The 18,086-nt window shown below is 45.4% G+C and overlaps 1 protein-coding gene across 1 annotated transcript in view; it reads left to right on the top strand.

Moving 5' to 3' along the window:
- Positions 1 to 6,831, top strand: part of usp20 (ubiquitin specific peptidase 20) — a 71,421-nt gene extending 64,590 nt beyond the window's left edge. The window contains exon 25 of the mRNA XM_038781492.1: positions 1,269 to 6,831. The gene's annotated coding sequence lies outside the window, so the exon portion shown is untranslated. The remainder of the gene's footprint in view (positions 1 to 1,268) is intronic.
- Positions 6,832 to 18,086: the final 11,255 nt, after the last annotated feature.

Genomic DNA, 18,086 nt, shown 5'->3' with positions numbered 1-18,086 from the left:
TTGAGGCTTAAACACTCAATTCATTTTAAAACCTGTACATGAAGCGCAGTAAAGTGGGATTAAAATGAGTGGATGGTTTCCTTTTTTTTGACCGGCGCTGACACGATGGGCTGAATGGCCTCTTTCTGCACTATAAACTTTATATGGTAGGAGATTCATGAACCAGATGGGTCTTTATGACAATTAATAGTTTCATGTTCGCCATTACTGAGAGTGGTTTTCAATTCCAGATTTTAATTAGTTGAATTTAAATTCCATCAGCTGTCGTTGTGGCATTTGAACCCATGCCTCTGAGCATGAGCCTGGACCTCCAGGATTACTAGTCCCAGCTGGTCTCCACCAGTGTTTATGCTTCTCGTGAGTCCCACCTGAGTTCATCGTGTAACCCTAAAATCAATGAAAGAGAATTGTGGAAATACTCAATTGATCAGGCAGTACTTGTGCCGAGAAAAACAGTTGACATCTGGGGTTGATATTTTATAATAATTGCATATTGTCACAAGTAGGCTTCAATGAAGTTACTGTGAAAAGCCCCTAGTCGCCACATTCCGTCGCCTGTTCGGGGAGGCTGGTACGGGAATTGAACCCGCGCTGCTGGCCTTGTTCTGCATTGCAAGCCCACTGTGCTAAACCAGCCCCAGATATTTTTGGGTTGTAGATCAGGGAAGCAGGACGTTGCTCCCCGTGCTTTACACCATTGGTCTTGACATTATCAGGCACCAATTCTATTTTTCCAATTAAGGGGCAATTTAGCGTGGCCAGTCCACCTAGCCTGCACATCTTTGGGTTGTGGGGGTAAGTCCCACGCAGACACGGGGAGAATGTGCAAACTCCACACGGACAGTGACCCAGGGCCGGGATCAAACCTGGGTCCTCGGTGCCGTGAGGCAGCAGTGCTAACCCACTGCCATCATGCCGCCCCCATCAGGCTCCAGTTTAACACAGATGCTGTTTGACCTGCTGGGAATTTGCACATCTTCTGTGTTTGTTTATTTTTAGGAATACAATTTTTCACTTTTGTTCGACCAACTTTATCTGTGTAACGTTCTATTCCTATCTCCCTCGTGCACTTGTCCAACTTCCCTTTGAGCTATTCACCCCAACAACTTCCAGTGAAAGCAGTTTCCACATTCTAACCACTCCCCGGATAAAGAAGTTGAGGATTGAAATATAAAATTGAGGTGAACAGCATGGAATTGCTGATGCCGTTGTTTAAGCAGCATTGATAACAATGAGACTTATTAAGGATGAATCTCTTTGTTTTGCAGGCTATGATCCTGACATCAAGGATGTGAGCACCTGTATTGTTTACACCTGTGATGAATCTACATGAGCACTTTGTAATTTAACTGTAGAAATTGTCTTTTTTTAAAAACTATTTTATTTCTTCCTGACTAAATGTACGGCTAGGACAAAAGTGCGTTGCATAATAGATTGTATAGTAGTGCGTTATGGAAACACTATAATGCTGTACTTGCATATGTCTGACTGTATTTCATCTAAGTAGAGTCTACATTTTTTTTTTGTCTTTCCGATGTGTATCTGTAAAACACACGCAAGTTGGTCTGCCAAGCAGGTCTGTCATATACCTAAACTGCAGCTGCGATTCAGGCCTGGCACTCGTGCTGCACAGCTGAAATGGTCTTGAGCCCAAGAACTAAAGTAACCTTCACAAAGGAGACTTTTGGAGAGAGAATTGCTCCCGTTGGTCTTGGTGGAAATTTTACAGTGGGGAGTACGTAAAGTTGGAAGCAGTAGCTGACTCGTTTCTCAATGCGACAATGCAAATCGTGCCTGTTGGAGTCCGAGATATTGCCTGTTAAATGTCGCCTGGGCACGCTGGCCGACGCTGTTGCAAATGTTGCTCGTTTTCCAGTGTAATCTGTGCAGCAGGTGCTGCATATGTGCAAACATCATTTTTATGTCGTTCCCTTGATCGTTATTATTCACCCTTTGTGTGCATCATTTCCTAATTTTGGGGTGGTGCGCGGGGGGTGGGGGGGGGGGTCAGGTAGGTTTTTCAAATGCCACCTTGCAGGTAAGCTTGTTCCGATGTTGCATTTAATGCAAGCTCTTGAGTGTGGTTTAAAGGGCCTGGGCTTGGCCAGATGACCCAGAGAAGGTGAGGAATTTTTCTGTAGCGGGAACTCGCCATTTTAATCTGCCGTGCCTCTGGCGCCATCGTTTTTGTGTCAAAAGTTTAACGGTGCGGGGAAATAACCCTTGATTTTAAATTTTACCTTCATAAAACTACCTGAAGGAACTATGCAGAGGAGTGAGTAATCCACAGAAGCAACAATATCTGCAGTGAGCATTAATCTTGAGGACAGAATCCAGAATGTGAGGGAGGACCCACGTCAGGTTAAATTGATAGAAAACTGTAATAATCCAGTTCATCCCTGCATAGGACATTTTTGAATCAAGATTTCTATGGCTGGGATCAGAAACTTGAGGAAGAGGAGCAAGAGAAGGCTGTCCAATATGATTGCAGCCAATCCCGCCTCAATTCCACCTTGTCCTGTTATCCCCAAATCCCTTAACTGCCTTGGTACCCAAAAATCTATTGAACTGTCTTGAAGATGTTCAGTGACTGAGCATCGTGATAGAGGATTGCAAAGATGACAGCCCAGAACTGTGATGAAAAATTTCTTCACGGGAGGGTTGTGAATCCTTTGAATTCTCTCTTTCTTGTGGGGATTGAGAGAAAGGGGAGTTGAGGGAGGAGGTTAGCCATGATATTGAATAGTAATGATGTGGAGATGCCGGCGTTGGACTGGGGTGAGCACAGTAAGATTGAATAGTAAAACAGCTCAAGGGCCTCTGATCTACTCCTCGACAAATTGGCATATTTAAACAAATCTTACACAAATCGGCTGTGTGGTCTCCCCTTGATACCGTTACTTAATTAACTGACAATTCACACATTAATTTCCTGCTAGACCAAATTATTTTGCTTAATTCAAATTACTGGATGATTCGTTTAAATAATAAAACTGGTTGGCTAAATTCTGGAAGCTAGTGAGTGTCACGAGCAGTCATTCTATAATGGTGTACAGACAGTTACCCCTTAAATGGACCACAACCTCGTGTTGCAAACGGTTCAAGGTTTTACCCATTAATTCATCAACCATATTTAAAATGTTGAATGCCAGAGTTATGGGAAAAGTGTAGTGAGTATTTAAACATTTCTTTAGCTGTGGTAAATCTGACCATCCTTGAGTAAATAAAATATTAGCGAGCTTCTTTCTCTTAGCTGGAAGACCTGAACTTTTTTTTCTCAATTTTTGAGTTTGGCATTTTGTTGTGCATGACCCAAACTAATCCTCCCTCTGTCTGTCAAAAGATATTTGGGTTGAAGTGAAATGTATGTTTCTGCCCTCTGCAGGCCGCCCAGATCTGTCTTCATACCACCTTCCCTGACACAAAAAATTAGGTCCTGGATCTTTAAAAGCAAGTGAATTTTCTATCCAGGCAGTTCAGTATAACGTACTGGGTACATAGTTGATGAGCACAGAAATGTTTTGCCTAACAGGATAGTTGCAGTATTTTTTATTAACAATCTGTAAAAGTTGATTTTAATCACACATTCCTTTTGAATAGCTTGGAATTTTGTACGTTGTACTTTTGTCAATTTCGGTTTGGTGTCTGATGTTAGCCCTGTTTTGCTGTATGAAGTTTGTTGCCAACTTTTCTGCATGCTCGGAATGGAGCACAAGAATTATTTATTTTAATTTTGTACAGAAGGGACGAAGATGACTATCGTGGGGGTGCGGGGTGCAGTGAGGGGGGATGTAAATGTTTCTACAGAAAGTATATCAGCATGTCTACGAATCTGCAGCGTAGGAAAATGCGAAAGCGATCTTGGGCCTCAGGTGAATTGCAGTATTAAGTGGTGAATTACCTGGCCCACCTCCATTGACCTCTGCCTGGCCACCAACTGCTCACTGATCACTGCCCCCTGCAGCAGACTCCACATTTTAACCTTAAACTGAATTACTGCACCACAGTTTAATTATCAAATGATTTTTCATGAGTAACCATTTCCCCCAAACAACAAAAGGAAAATATGATCCTGTAATTTCCCTCAACGTAACTTTGTAAAGACATTTGCTTTTGACAGGCAATTTATAAATCGAGTGAGATGTTTTGCTAATAATGTAGTTCAGATATTCGTCCTGATGTAGCTTGATCCATGATTTAAAGATTCCGGTATCTTGGTAGCATCTGTGTTGAGTGTAACTTAATCAATGTGACAAAAGCAGTGAACTTCACACCTGTTTTTGGTTTGGAAGGTGAGGCTTCAAGAAGGGCAGAAGAAGTTGGAAGTCGACCAAAGATTATATTTCAAAAATAAGTTTGTCAATAACAGATATCCCCGGGTATTGCCAACAGTAGGCATTTTTTACATTTATTCTTTAATGGGATATCACAGCCAGAATTTTCCCATTCCTAATTGCTCGGCGATTTCAACAAGCTGTGGGTTTGGCTCGCCTATAGGCCAGACCGGATAAGGACGGCAGATTTCTCTCCGCCCAAAAGGACGTGAGTGAACCAGATGGGTTTCTACAACAATCGATGATGGTTGTCATCGTCACTGAAACCAGCTGTCGATTCCAGATTTAAATTCCATCAGCAGCCTTGGTGGTATTTGAGCCCGTGTGACATTACCGCTGCGCCACCATCTCAGTTACATTTGCAAGAGACCCTGAAACGAGTGAATAGCGCTGTTTTTGGGTCAGCTGAAACCTTTCCAAGAGTCACACCGGCGTGGGTGTTAAGCTGCAGGCGCCATTAAACTGAGGCATGCTGTATGCAAGACTTGCAACATGTCGGAGCAGTGGAGGTTCGGCAAACATGAGACCTGTCAGTGCACGTGTGGCAGAGAGGGGAACTGGATACCAAGACTTTAATTCAAGCTCATCTAAGAGCTCCCATATCCAAACAGCCAGTGCAAAACCTCCGAAGATTGATTTCTTTTTATTTATTTTTTTGCAATTTGATATGGAATCGGGGGGGGGGGGGGGGGGGAAAGAATATGGAGGTGAATTAGCCATGATGCTTTTTTAAAAAATATTCTTTTTCACATTTTTAGAATACACTGACAAAGAGCAGTGCCAGAGAGCATGGTCGCAGTAACAACAGTGGGTTGATTGACTGACTGCCCCCTGCATTAATATTTCGATACTTCTGTAAACACAGCACAATATTGCCAGTTGTACCATACTTGGTGTAAGCGCAGTTGTCCACGTATATCTTGTATTTTTAGGCTGGTGTACGCACTGATTTAGGCAAACTGCGCCCAGGTCTACTGCCAGATTGATATTCATTTCAGTGCGGTTTCTTCAGGAATAATTTCCATTGGTTAAGCTTTGTTTTTATTGCACGCACATTTTAAACTATTTGTAAGGAAAGAATGTTGCGCAAATTATTTTTGTAACCGAACGCTTGTTGAAATCCTCCAGAATTTTTGTTCTAAAACATACTTCCAACAATGCCGGTCGTCCATGTTTAAAAATCTAATTGAGGTGGTAAAGGGATTTTTGTCAGAGGGGTAGGCACTGGAAATTAATTTTCTCTGCTGCTGAACACAGAACAAGAGGTCACAATCGTTTAAAATCCAGTTCGATCATTCCGAGTGAAATCAGGAAACATTTTTTTCCGCAGACAGGATAAAGAAAATTTGGAACTTTCCCAAAATGGATCGTGAACGCTGGGTCAATTGATTCCTTTTCAAGAGTGAGATCAGTTTTTTTTAAAGTTGAGGGAGGCAGTTGCGTTTGGAGCACAGGTAAGTGGAATTGAGGAACAGACCAGGCACAGGCTGATTGGAAGGTGCCCAAGTGACTGAATGGCTGTTCCTATATTCCAAATCACCAGTGTCATATAGCAGATCAGGACTGGATAGTGGAGGGTCCATCACCTATAATTGAATGGGTCTTGACCCTCAAGAGGTCTGATTTAGCTGGTTAGTGGCATATTGCCACAACTAGTGGATTTGCATTGAAAAGTGCTTGCAGGAGCATTTACCAGGCGTCAGTCGCTCCCCTTGGGACTTGAATATTCCTGGGTTCAAGGTTAACCTTATCTATTGAAAATGAAATGAAAATCACTTATTGTCACGAGTAGGCTTCAATGAAGTTACTGTGAAAAGCCCCTAGTCGCCACATTCCTTCGCCTGTTCGGGAAGGCTGTTACGGGAATCGAACCGTGCTGCTGGCCTGCCTTGGTCTGCTTTCAAAGCCAGCGATTTAGCCCAGTGTGCTGAACAGCCCCTGCATGCTACGTAGAAAGCCAAAATCTACCCCATGTTGTGTCTAGAATTGAGAGTTGGGGGCGATTGGTGTCCCACAATCAAAATCTTCCCTAATCTCCCCTTTTTTCAGGATGCCTCTGTTAACTAATGGACTTTTGCCTTTATATAGTTCCCCCCTCAGTTTTGAGATGTTATCAATGCGTATGACTAATTTTTACAAGTATGTTAAGAGGAAAAACACCATAAATTCTATATATGAGAACATGCTGTAATGCTGCACCTTGTTGCTAAGGTTTCAAAATGATCCAATTTTTGCTACTCTGGTATTAAGCTGGAATGTGAATCACTTGCGTTGGCCAAACTGCTGATTCAATGTCAAATAATGTGTTACCTTGACAGTTGTAAAGATGAGATTAATCTGCTGTAATCTTTATCTTATGTAGTGACTACAACTTGGACACTTAAATTATTCTCACAATTATACACTTAACGTGATGGAGTTTCATTATTGCTTCATAAGTAATGCGGAGCTGTTGAGTGCATAAGATACTTCAATAAAGTGAAATAAATGGTGTGAATAGTTTCTGTTGATTCCTTCATTCCATTGTACGGATTGAATTATTAATCACCATAACCAATTCTGGAGATTATGATGATTTAGTTATGTTTTTATGTACTTTTAAAGGTTTGTTCATTCATAGATTTTTTTTTTTATTCACAAACATTTGTGCAATCAGCCCAGAGCTGATTCGTCTGCTATAGGCACATGCTGGTGACAGGATTTTAATCTCTCTGCACTAAATACAGCCATTCTGTTTGACCCAGTGGAAAAATTCCACAGCTCATATTTTTGACGTTCCGTGTGATTTGTGGTGATCAGCAACATTGACAAATCTAGAGAACAAGATCTCCGGGAAATGAACAGTGCGGTGCGCGATTAACCTGCAATCTCTTGCACCACACGTAGCGAAATGAGTTACTCATCAAAAAGGCTGATTTTCCGAAACGCTTGGTTCAGTAACCACAAAGAACAGAAAAAAGTTCTTTTGAATGAGAAATGACGAGAAAAAAGATTTATCCATCATTATACAGCAAAGACTACCCTGCATGAATATCCAATTCACTATTGTAAAAACTCTCCTAAATTGTGTTGCCATCAAATAGCATAATGGTTTTGTAATACTTAAATATATTTATAAAAATACACTTGATGCCTCAGTTGCTGAAATCTTAGAAATGCATTTGGTGTAATGTATGGCTGGATCAGTGTGTTTGACTTGAGTATGGACCCTGCAGCTGATTGAGATTGGAACTCAGGTAATCACCCCTAATGTACAGCATCATGGAAATTCTCAGAAATCATCGACTACAATCCCTACAGTACAGAAGGAGACCATTCAGCCCATTGAGTCTGCACCGGCCCTCTGGAAGAGTACCCCACCCAGGCCCACTCCACCCTATCCCTGCAATCCCACCTAACTGTTGGACACTAAGGGGCAATTTAGCATAGCTAATTCACCTAACCTGCACACCGTTGGACTGTGGGAGGAAATCGGAGCCCCCGGAGGAAACCCACGCAGACATGGGGAGAACATGCAAACTCAACTCGGTCTTTGCAATGCGGGGCCAGCTCGCCTTTCTCACCCAGGTTTGAGCTTCACACGCATTGACTTGGGCAGTGGGGTTTTCTATAAGTTTGTATAGGGGATCCCACTGCATTGGCACATAGAACATGGAAAATTACAGCACAGAACAGGTCCTTCGGCCCACGATATGCTGAACCTTTGTCCTAGATGATCATAGAATTTACAGTGCAGAAGGAGGCCATTCGGCCCATCGAGCCCGCACCGGCTCCTGGAAAGAGCACCCCACCCAAGGTCAACACCTCCCCAGCAACCCCACCCAACACTAAGGGCAATCCACCATGGTCAATCCACCCAACCTGCACACCCCCGGACCGTGGGAAACCGGAGCACCCGGTAATTGCCCATTTGAGCAATTACAGCATGCTCCTATAGATTAGAAATGAGCATTCTGTTCAAATTTCCTTTTCCCTTTTGGAGGGTCACTATTTGGAGTTTGAACTTGGGCTTCTGTGAAACTTGTTTCTCAACATATGAAATTCTCACTTTCTTTTTAAGTGAGCAGTTCCTAAAAATCTGCCTTTCGCCACCACGTCATCTGAATCCAGTAACCAAAATTTGAACATTCGCTTGGCAAAAGCTGGCTGTCGATTGTGATATCAACAAGTTGATCATCGTGTAGTGTAGCATGTTTTCACTTTGGGCCTCCTTGCCTCACCCCCATAAATTAATTTGAGTAAGGGAGAATATGAATCTCTTTATGAGGTAAAGGTTTTGAAGGTCATTTTCTAAATTTCAGTTTGGAGAAATAGGCAATCGAGATGTGCTGGATCATTTTCTATGACTTTCCAATTATCTCCAAATGTCTTAGTTGGAGAAAATCCAAATCACACCTGAACATTTTGTTTACCCATTACTGCTTTAGTACTTCCGCAATCTAAAAATCATCAAATGTAAAAAAAATATTTTTATTCAAATTTTTTATAGAATCATAGAATTTACAGTTCAGAAGGAGGCCATTCGGCCCATCGAGTCTGCACTGACCCTTGGAAAAGAGCACCCTACCTAAGCCCACATCTCCACTCCCATCTCCGTAACCCCACCTAATCTTTTTTGGACACTACGGGCAATTTAGAATGGTCAGTCCACCTAACCTCACCTTTGGACAATGGGTGGAAACCGTAGCACCCGGAGGAAACCCACGCAGACATGGGGAGAACGTGCAGACTCCGCACAGACAGTGACCCAAGCCAGGAATCTAACCTGGTACCCTGGTGCTGTGAAGCAAGTGTTCGAACCACTGTGCTACCACGCCACCCAGATTTCATGTTATGTAATGCAAAATAAAGCTGAATAAAACCACAATCAGTAAGAATGAACAACACCTCTTCCACAATAGCCCTCAATACCGGGGCCCCGCAAGGCTGCGGACTTAGCCCCCTACTCTACTCCCTGTACATACACGACTGCGTGGCAAAATTTGGTTCCAACTCCATCTACATGTTTGCTGACGATATGACCACAGTGGGCCGGATCTTGAATAACGACGAGTCAGAATACAGGAGGGAGATAGAGAACCGAGTGGAGTGGTGCAGCGACCACAATCTTTCCCTCAATCTTTCCCTACACTTCTTCAGGAAACTAAGGAAATTCTGCATATCCACATTAACCCTTACCAACAGATGCACCATAGAAAGCATCCTATCGGGCTGCATCACAGCCTGGTATGGCAACTGCTCGGCCCAGGACTGCAAGAAACTTCAGAGAGTCGTGAACACCGCCCAGTCCATCACACGAACCTGTCTCCCATCCATTGACTCCATCTGCACCTCCCGCTGCCTGAGGAAAGCGGGCAGCATAATCAAAGACCCCTCCCACCCGGCTTACTCACTCTTCCAACTTCCATCAGGCAGGAGCTCTCAGAAAAATACTTTTCACTGTACCTCGGTACACGTGACAAACAAATCCAATCCAACCCAAATACAAACCTTGCCTAACCCCTCACACAACCTTAACCAGCAACTAAGCGTGACTAACTCCTTTAAATAAACAAACGTCTGCCACCTTTGGTAAAATCCCTCAATTGCTCCCTCAGGGTGTCTGACTTTCTCGAGGTATAGGAAAAATGGTCAATTATTGTTAATTCTGTAAAAGAGAAAGCGACCTAACACTACAGGAAGTACATGCGAACCTGCTTATATTGATGCTTTGGGATAGTTGTCCAGTTCTTCAACAATTCTTCTGGCCCGGGCCTGTAAGGTAATCCTAAATATCCCTCCATTTCCCTTTTGAACAGAAAATCCTCAGCTGTTTCTCCCAGCAGACCAGCATGCAAGGTCGACACCTTTTGTGAAGTACAGCCATTCTTTTAAAACAAATCTGGCTCCAGTGTAGTACTGAGGGGTTGCTGCACAGTCGGTGAACCAAGTCACTGCCTGCCCCTCGGGTGGGCGTAAAAGATCCCCGGCACAAGTAATTAACCAAGAAGAGATTGAAATGGTTTATCTGTTGCTGAGAGGGAGGGGTGTAGAGGGCAGGTGGTGAGATGAATGATGGAGATGGGACTGTCAGGAAAGAAAGGGAGGTGGGGCGACAAGAGACTGCCACCCAGCGAAATTGAAGAGGAATGGGTGACAGACAGGGGATGGAGAACGGTGGTCAACTAGTATTGTGGCACCCCCAGGTAAAATGGGAGAAGCCAGGAGAAGAGGTATGAACACTTAATATTTGTCAGTGGGGTTTTTCATATTGTCAAACCAATTATGGTAAATGTTACTATCTCTGATCACTAGGTGGTGCAGTCAGTGTTTTTTGTTGCACGTTATTAGTAGCTCAATAATGCAGATAATTAAAATACAAAAGCCGAATACTGTGGACGCTGGAAATCTGAAATAAGAGCACAAAATGCCGAATGAGCTGGAAGCGTCTCTGGAGAGAAATATAAAAGTTAACGTTTCGGCTCTAAACCAGACCTGCGCGTTGATCCAGCATTTTTGGTTTTCATTTAATTAAATGTAGCAGTGTCCAAGTTATATTTGTGTGGACGATCCTGTCAAGTTTACCTAAAACAGGGGGCAGCATGGTGGTGCAGTGGTTAGCATTGCTGCCTCACGGCGCCGAAAATTTACCTAAAGTAGCCCCCAATCATTGGGCAGGCTGCATTAGATTGGTGAGTTAATCCAGAAAGGAGCAGATGGTGGCACGGTGGTTAGCACTGTTGCCTCACAGCACCAGGGACCCGGGTTCAATTCCGGCCTTGGGTGACTGTGTAGAGTTTGCACTTTCTCCCCGTGTTTCTTCCGGGTACCCCAGTTTCCTACCAAAGTTCAAAGATGTGCAGGTTAGGTAGATTGACTGTGCTAAATTGTCCCTTAGTGTCCAAAGGCTGGGGAATGGGTCTAGGTAGGTTTCTCTTTAAGAGGATCGGTTCAGACTCGAATGGCCTCCTGCACTGTAGGGGTTCGATGAATTCTTCCTGGTGTTTGGGATGGATTGTATGCATGTGACGGCGGCTATCTGATCTAGTTAAATGATTGGGCAGGCCCTTGCTACAAGTCCTTCTTGCAACAAAGAAAAGTGCAGCACAGGAACAGGCCCTTCGGCCCTCCAAGCCTGCGTCGACCATGCTGCCCGTCCTTTTACACTTCCGGGATCCGTATTCCTATCCTATTCTCTATTCCCATCCTATTCATGTATTTGTCAAGACCCTTAAACGTCACTATCGTCCCTGCTTCCACCACCTCCTCTGGCAGCGAGTTCCAGGCACCCACTACCCTCTGTGTAAAAAAACACTTCCCTCACACATCTCCTCTAAACTTTGTCCCTCCCACCTTAAGCCTATGTCCTACAGTAATTGACTCTTCCACACTGGGAAAACGCTTCTGACTATCCATTCTGTGCATGCCCCAGCCGATGAAGGTAAGCATGCTGTATGCCTTCTTGACTGCCTTCTCCACCTGTGTTGCCACTTTCAGTGACCTGTGGACTAGTACACCCAGATCCCTCTGCCTGTCAATACTCTTGAGGGTTCTGCCATTTACTGTATATTTCCTACCTGTATTAGACTTTCCAAAATGCATTACCGCACATTTGTCCGTATTAAACTCCATCTGCCATCTCTCCGCCCAAGTCTCAAACTGATCTATATCCTGCTGTATCCTTGTCAGCCCTCATCGCTAGCCACAGTACCACCAACCTTTGTGTCATCCACAAACTTATTGATCAGACCAGTTACGTTTTCCTCCCAAATCATTTATATATACTACAAACAGCAACGGTCCCAGCACTGATCCCCGCAGAACACCACGAGTCACAGCCCTCCATTCAGAAAAGCACCCTTCCATTGCTACCCTCTGTCTTCTATTATTGAGCCAGTTCTCTATCCACCTTGCCAGCTCACCTCTGATCCAGTGTGACTTCACTTTCTGTACCAATCTGCCACGAGGGACCTTGTCAGAAGCCTGACTGCAGTCCATGTAGACAACATCCACTTCCCTACCTTCAGCACAGTGGTTAGCACTGTTGCTTCACAGCGCCAGGGACCTGGGTTCGATTCCCGGCTTAGGTTACTGTCTGTGTGGAGTCTGCACGTTCTCCCCATATCTGCATAGGTTCCCTCCGGTTTCCTCCCACAAATCCCGAAAGACATGCTTGTTAGGTGAATTGGATATTCTCAATTCTCCCTCTGTACTCGAAAAAGTGCCGAGTGTGGCGACTGGGGGATTTTCACAGTAACTTCATTGCAGTAATCCTACTCGTGACACTAATAAAGATTATTACCAATCATCTTCGTCACTTCTTTGAAAAACTCTATTAAGTTAGTGAGACACTACCTCCCCTTCACAGAGCCCTAGCTGCGTCTCGCTAATACTTGCTTCCAAATGGGAGTAAATCTTGTCTCAAAGATATCCTGTCCAATAATTTCCCGACCGCTGACGTAAAACTCACCGGCCTGTAATTTCCTGGATTATCCTTGCTACACTTAAACAAAGGAACAATATTAGCTATTCTCTTAAAGCTTACTGGGACCTCACCTGTAGCCAGTGAGGATATAAAGATTGCTGTTAAAGACCCAGCAATTTCCTCCCTTGCCTCTGTTTTCTGCGCCACCGCGCCACAGCAAAAAACCGCACCGACCTCCTCAGAAGACAAACACGGGACACCACTGACAGAGTACCCTTCGTCGTCCAGTACTTTCCTGGGGCGGAGAAACTACGACATCTTCTTCGCAGCCTCCAACACATCATCAGCGAGGATGGACATCTTGCCAAGGTCATCCCCACACCCCCACTACTGGCCTTCAAACAACCGCGCAACCTCAAACAAACCATTGTTTGCAGCAAATTACCCAGCCTTCAGAACAGCAACCACAACACCACAAAACCCTGCCAGGGTAATCTCTGCAAGACATGCCAGATCATCGACATGGACACCACCATTACACGTGGAAACACCACCCACCAGGTACGCGGCGCATACTCGTGCGACTCGACCAATGTAGTCTACCTCATACGCTGCAGGAAAGGATGTCCCGAAGCGTGGTACATTGGCGAGACCATGCAGACACTGCGACAACGAATAAACGGGCATCGTGCGACTATCAACAGGCAGGACTGTTCCCTTCCAGTTGGGGAACACTTCAGCAGTCAAGGACATTCAGCCTCTGATCTCCGGGTCAGCATTCTACAAGGAGGCCTTCAGGAGACGCGACAACGCAAAATTGCTGAGCAAAAACTTATAGCTAAGTTCCGCACGCATGAATGCGGACTCAACCGGGATCTGGGATTCATGTCGCATTACATTCGGCCCCCACCAACAAGCCTGGACTTGCAGAGGCCTACCGACTGAACTGGCTTGGGACAATTCACACCTCTTTAACCTGGAGTTACCTCTCTCTCTGCATCTTTGATGATTTGATTGCCTGCAGGTGCTCGCATTCCGGGGCATCTCTGACTGTGTCTATATAAACATTTCTGGAACAAGCCTTTCCATTCACCTGAAGAAGGAGCCGTGCTCCGAAAGCTCGTGTTTGAAACAAACCTGTTGGTCTTTAACCTGGTGTTGTAAGACTTCTTACTCTGTTTTCTGGGGAAGACCCATCAGGCCCTGGGGACTTATCTAGCTTAATGCTTTTCAAAACACCCAACACCTCCTCTTTAATTCCAATGTGACCCAGACTATCTCTACACACCCTTCCCCAGATTCATCATCCACCAAGTCCTTTTCATTGGTGAATACTGATGCAAAGTATTCTTCTGCTCATTTCTTCTGGTTCCACGCATCGATTCCCTCCCCTGTCCTTGAGTTTGCCAACCCTTTCTCTGGCTACCCTCTTGCTCTTTATATATGTATAAAAAACCTTGAGATTTTCCTTTAATGCTGTTTGCCAATTACTTTTTGTGACCCCTTTTAGCCCTCCTGACTCCTTGCTTAAGTTCCTTCCTTATATTCCTCAAGGGCTTTGTCTGTTCCCAGCCTTCTAGCCCTTACAAATTGTAATGTACTTAGCACTGTGCCAAAAAATTAATACAATTTTTAGGGGACTTGAAGTCTAATGAATATGCCTAATGAATACAGTGGAGTTTGAACCATGTGTTTCCCATCCTGGGAGGGGGGAGCAGGGGAGAATTGAAGGTGACTCTTTCAGACTTGATTGAAATAGTTCCTGGTGATTGCTTAGCATGTCACTGAGAGCGCCACTGGAACAGATCATTAAAGGACCGTCAATTCTGGTTTTCCCTCTCCCCAGATACTGCCAGACCTGCTGAATTTAATCCCGCATTTTCTGTGTTGTCCTGGAGCAGATCAGTGTCCCCCCCATCAGTATCGGTTTGAAAAATGGCAGTATCAATGCAGAGTGAGGTACTGACCTGACTGTGACACAGTCGAAGCCAGGTACTTGGGCGGCATCGTGGCACAGTAGTGCGGCATGGCGGCACAGTGGGTTAGCACTGCTGCCTTACAGCGCCAGGGACCTGGGTTCGATTCCGACCTCGGGTGACTGTGTGGAGTTTGCACTTTCTCCCCGTGTCTGCGTGGGTTTCCTCCCGCAGTCCAAAGATGTGCAGGTTGGGTGGATTGACCATGCTAAATTGCCTCTTCGTGTCGAAAGGTTAAGTGGGGTTATGATGATAGGGTGGGGGAGTGGGCCTGGGTGGGGTGCTCTTTTGGTGGGTCGGTGCAGACTTGATGGGCCAAAAGGCCTCCTTCTGCAATGTAGGGATTAGAACATAGAACAGTACAGCACAGAACAGGCCCTTCGGCCCTCGATGTTGTGCCGAGCCATGATCACCCTACTCAAACCCACGTATCCACCCTATACCCGTAACCCAACAACCCCCCCTTAACCTTACTTTTTAGGACACTACGGGCAATTTAGCATGGCCAATCCACCTAACCCGCACATCTTTGGACTGTGGGAGGAAACCGGAGCACCCGGAGGAAACCCACGCACACACTGGGAGGACGTGCAGACTCCGCACAGACAGTGACCCAGCCGGGAATCGAACCTGGGACCCTGGAGCTGTGAAGCATTTATGCTAACCACCATGCTACCTTGCTGCCCATGGATTCTATGGTTCTTGTGAAATTCCATTCGGAGGCTTGTCCCAGTTAGCTTGGGTTTGGCACCAGGTGGCTGTTTACCCCAGTGCAATGTGAACCTGGGATTTAAACAAAAAAGCATTCATTCCTTTCTAAATATGCAGATCTCATGGTGGACAAACGCAAGGCAACTCTGTGACCGTGCCATGAGCTGTGCCCAGCTCACACTGTGATTTAAAAACGTGGATCCGATGGATCGCATTGCTCAACATGGGATCAATAGTTGATTACTTGCACGTATCAAACACCTAGTTCTGAGCATTCTGTGTAATTATGATAGTAACCATGACAAATGCATGCCACCAGTGTCATAATATACACCCAGGTATATGATGGTGCACAGACAGGCATTGATTGACACACAGGATGACCAATGAACACACAGAACACAGCAGCCAATCACCAGACAGGACACGACCACTATAAAGCCAGAGGGCCCTAGTTTTCCCGCTCTCTTGGGATGCAGCCTCTGAGACAGTCAGAGCCCATGAGCAACAACTAGAACATCCACCATGTGGTAGTAAGATAGTCTGGTCAGGTTGGCCTCAGGTCTCCAGTCAACTCAGCAGAGTGTCAACCCACAGTTGAAGTATGTATGATAGTTAAGAGTTCAATAAAATCGAGTTGCATTTCTTCAAGTGTTGGAAGCCTCTCGCTTTCACTCCTACAGTAAACGCAGTCCCCGCAGACCCAGCTTCCCCATCACATCAACCAGCAGTTATAAATTGCACATTTTTCTCGTCAAAAAACAGAAGCTGGTAGGTTATCTTTTGTATGTCAGTAATCGCATCTTAAATTTGAGTGGCAAACGTACGTTTGTTTCAGTCCATAAAAACACAACCTCTGCGTGCCACAGGGAAGTCACTAGCCTAAACCCCTGGGACTGGATGTGTTTAGTTGCTGAGAGAGACTGATAATGTGCTGAATCTATTTAGTGAAAACTGAAATGTGGACTTAAAAGTATATTCTTCACAAGAGGAAGTTGTGTGTGTGTGTGCTTGTGTTGAGGTCAGCCTGGGCAGGAGCTGACAAGATATATGAAACCCTAGAGAGAAAAATAGTCTCAAAGCTCAGGATGAGGAGGGTTAAGGTCGGCAGACCTGCTGAGCAGACCTTTGATGGAATTGATTTTTCACACGTTGAAAATGTGTTTAGACAGCAGAGTGTGTTATGAACACTGAATAAACAGGCACTGGAAATAAATCACCCATTATTTCCACAATGTAAAAAGTAGATCAAGCTAATGGTGCAAAGGGCTTGCCGATGTGTTGTTTCCATTCACTCTGAAAGTTTAGAACCGTTTGTTATTTGCAACGTGGATTGTTAATTTTCAGAAAGGGGAGGTGTGTGTGTATTGTGCCTTTACATTTGATACTATCAGATCAATATTTTCACGACTTAATGGGGATCGGGGAAAAAAACTACCTGTGTTAGTGATGTACCATCAATTGGACTCAAGACACGATTAGGATCCGAACTGTGGCTTTAATCAGCTAGTTGTTAGCCCGGTGGTCGACTACAGAGGAAGGCCGACCGCCGGGAACTCTGGGTACTTATACCCCGCCTCGGAGGGGGGGGGTCTACTTGCCTCTCGACCAATTGGTGAGCAGTCACATGACTAGTCCCAGCCAATCGGACGAGAGGCACATGACCAGCCAGAGCCAATGGGAAACCCATGCTCTGCACCAATGGCAGTGCTCAAATTCATACCACCACAGTTAGTTAAGTTCCAATTCTCTTGCCGCACAGTGGTGCACTAGGGCAGACCGTCATCTGGATCCATAGCCAGTAATTACCAGAACAGGTCCCTAATCTGTCACCAGCAATTTATAGCTTGAGCCGGTTTCGTGCAGTTGGCTGGATAGCTGGTTCGTGTTGCGGAGCAAGGGCAGCAGCGTGGGTTCAATCCCCCGCACCGGCTGAGGTTATTCATGACCTCCTCAACCGTACCCCTCGCCTGAGGTGCGGTGACCACCCCCCCCTCAAAGGGAAAATCAGCCTATGGTTATCTGGGATTATGGCAACTTTGTAGCTTGAGGTCATCACTCCGTGTCAAACATGGTTGACCAGGAGTCTCTCCCGCTGTTACCACCAGCCATTGGCGTGTTGGAAGGATTTTGCAGGCTGACACACCCAACCTGCTATCTCACAGCTCCAGGGTCCCAGGTTCGATTCCCGGCTTGGGTCACTGTCTGTGTGGAGTCTGCACGTTCTCCCCGTGTCCACGTGGGTTTCCTCCGGGTGCTCCGGTTTCCTCCCACAGTCCAAAGATGTGCAGTTTAGGTGGATTGGCCACGCTAAATTGCCCTTCGTGTCCAAAAAGGTTAGGTGGGGTTATGGGGATAGGGTGTAGGTGTAGGGTGCTCTTTCCAAGGGCCAGTGCAGACTCGATGGGCCAAATGGTCTCCTTCTGCACTGTAAATTCTGTGATTCTATGACCCTGTTTGACTGTGTTATAAATACACCTTCATCATCAAGTCCTGGGGCGGGACTCAAACCCACAGCTTCTGGCTCCGAGGCTTGGATGCTAGCATAGAATTCCAAGGTGCAAAAGGGGGCATTGGGCCCATCAAGCCTATACCGACCCTTTGAAAGAGCACCCTACCTAGGCTCTGTCCCCCCACCCTATCTCCATAACCTAACCTGCA

Source organism: Scyliorhinus canicula, chromosome 21 (assembly GCF_902713615.1).
Source record: "Scyliorhinus canicula chromosome 21, sScyCan1.1, whole genome shotgun sequence".
Taxonomy (NCBI): domain Eukaryota; kingdom Metazoa; phylum Chordata; class Chondrichthyes; order Carcharhiniformes; family Scyliorhinidae; genus Scyliorhinus; species Scyliorhinus canicula.
This window is presented reverse-complemented; position numbering and strand designations above follow the sequence as displayed.